The sequence below is a fragment of the Corylus avellana genome, unplaced genomic scaffold (genome assembly GCF_965113065.1).
Source record: "Corylus avellana unplaced genomic scaffold, dhCorAvel1.hap1.2 HAP1_SCAFFOLD_36, whole genome shotgun sequence".
NCBI lineage: Eukaryota > Viridiplantae > Streptophyta > Magnoliopsida > Fagales > Betulaceae > Corylus > Corylus avellana.
The window spans coordinates 87,501-90,000 of record NW_028290484.1 but is presented as its reverse complement, the minus strand read 5'-3'; the positions used below and the strand labels follow the sequence as shown (position 1 = coordinate 90,000).

At 52.9% G+C, this 2,500-nt stretch overlaps 1 pseudogene; it reads left to right on the top strand.

Moving 5' to 3' along the window:
• The window catches only part of LOC148582680 (uncharacterized), a 3,913-nt pseudogene that overhangs the window by 152 nt on the left and 1,261 nt on the right, over positions 1–2,500 (top strand).

Here is a 2,500-nt window from a genome sequence, read left to right as displayed (position 1 = left end):
GCTCAGAGAATCACTGGCGCTATTTAGCCCTTCGTTTCGCCAACAAAGAAGTCATCCTTGATGATTTCCCATTCCTTCCCTGCCGAGCCGCCTCTCTTCGCCATTCGAAGTACTACCTCTGCCTTCCCTTTCTATAACATACCCAGGCGCCCTCCTTTCCAATTACTAAGAGAAAATCAATACCAATCAAATCAAAGCCCTATCTAAGTAAAGCTTCGTCTATTATTTTTCCGGCCCCAGGGGAGTTTACTCGACCCATTCCCCAGTCTCCCGCACTGCTCAAGTAAGTGTGCGACTCCGTATGAGGACCTCCTTCCCTTCTGCCCACTCTCCGTTCACACGGTTCTCAAAGCAGAGGAGGAAGGGTGGGCAGCAGGTACCACGAGCCCTCTGTCCCACACATCTATCCAGAAGCAAGTGTAGTTCACCGGTTCCACCGAATGCTCCTATCTCTCGGCAAAGATCGTGTGAGTGTGCAGTTATGCTTCGGATGCTTCGCCATAGAATAGATCGACCCAGTTCCCGTTCTTTTCCGGTGCACTCGCTTTATATCTCCGACACACAAGGAAGGACGCGGTGGGAAGGAAGCAGCCCTAGCCTCTGTCCGGCCGATCATTCCGCTGGCATCTTGCATTCACGCCCCCGTTTGACTGCCGCTCGGGGATGTAGTTGTAGATACGTTAGTCTTAGTGGGTCGTTGGCTCCACCTGTTATCTCCTTCTACGACATGCTGTTGTCGTCGCCATATTCCATATGTCACTTAGTCATCTCTGCCTCGCTGCGGGTCAGCACCTCCGAAAGAAACGGAGGACTTCATTCAGTGACTCCGCGATCGCCCTCTAAACGATCAGAATAAGGTAAAGCTTGAAGATAAGTTTTGTACTCTATTAATTTCTCAGTCCCTCTAGTCGGGTGGGCGCCGGCCGGTCTTTCGACCAGATCCCCCTAAAAACCGTACGTGCGGGTCTCCCCGCATGCGGCTCACGCCATTCGAGGTGGCCCAGTCCAGCATTCATTCGCAAATCCCTGTAGTGAAATTGAGACTGCTCGACCTCGGAAGCTAATTCGCGTGTGTAGGCAGCGCTGTCTGTCGTACCGTTGACTCTATCTATTCATTGAATTTACTTTATTACATTTTTTATTTTTTATATAGGCTCGCTCCCTCTTTTTCCAAGAATTCATGCACTTCCCTTTACTTCATAGGGCCTTCTCTAATAGGGAAAAGCCTTCCATTTCCGTCAAATGACCCGGCCTCCCCTGGCTCTTCCACCGTCCGGGCTCCCTTTCCTCCCTATGCTATGCTCCCCCGGCGCAGGCCTACCACGCTTCGCGCCTGCGGCGTTTTCGCCAGACGGTCTTTGCCAGTAGTGCCATCCTCCCCGCTGGCTGTATGGGCGGGTTGTCCCTCGCTGCTGCGTTCTGTTAGGCTATGGATTACAGGAACAAATGTAGTTGAATGAGACAGCAGGCGGGTTACACGTTCCACTGTGCCGAGATGTGAGGTGCAGGTGGTGATGATCACCCCGGGGTATGCGCTAGCGCCCTTGACAGGCACTCCAGGACCCGCCAACGCTCATGAAAACCCGGGTCGGTCGGTCCTCCATTCATCCGACCGGAGGTGTGGATAACGAGGCCACCTTCACAACCTTCTCCCTTCTGTCCCTATGTTGTAGTAAGGTAGGGCGGTTCGCTTGAGTTGCTCAACCGCCCGGTGCTCATGACGCGCTACGGAACCTCCACCGTGCCGGGGGACCAAGCAGGGCATAGCTAGCGGCATAGGAGCCGACTCGGCGTCAGCGGCTTCGTGCCGCACTGGAGTAATCCAATATGTGGTTCCGCACGTTCCACCACTTCTCCGTTCATTTCCAATACTGATCGTGAAACACCATGAGCAGCAGGATGTTGAGGTCCGAAATTCGAAGTGAAATTTTTGATTTGCCTGTTCCTAGTCGTCATGGGAAAGAAAGGCAGAAATAAGAAAGAGATTATTCCCTGAGAGCTTGTCCAGTACTACCAGTACCTGAAATGCATCTCCTTCGCCCGCGCGCGATAGCTCTACCTGGCGTGCCGCCTTGCATGCAAGCGAAGCGCTATTGGCGGCAATAAATAGCTCACTGAGCGATGATTGATGCCGCCCCTACCTCTGAAAGCTGAAGGAAGGCAGTGCCCTCGATTGTTCCAGAGAAAAGGATCATGATGGCGCCCCGGAACCGTGACATCCAGCAGCAGCATCTCCTTGCGTGCGAGAGACTTCTATGCCAGCCGTTATTCCCGGCACACTTGCTATATCCACTAAGGCTTCATCCCACTTCATTCTACCAACTATACCTGATATAAAGCCGTTCTATAACAATTCAAGACAACAAGAAAGCAAGAAAACGATAGCGATCGGTTTGGGAGCGTCACGGGCGGGAGGAGGGCGAGAGCTGAGCCCGCACGCTCTATGCTTTTCCCCAGCTTTCCCTCCAGTAAAAGATTAGCTCGTACCCCCTGTGTCTAG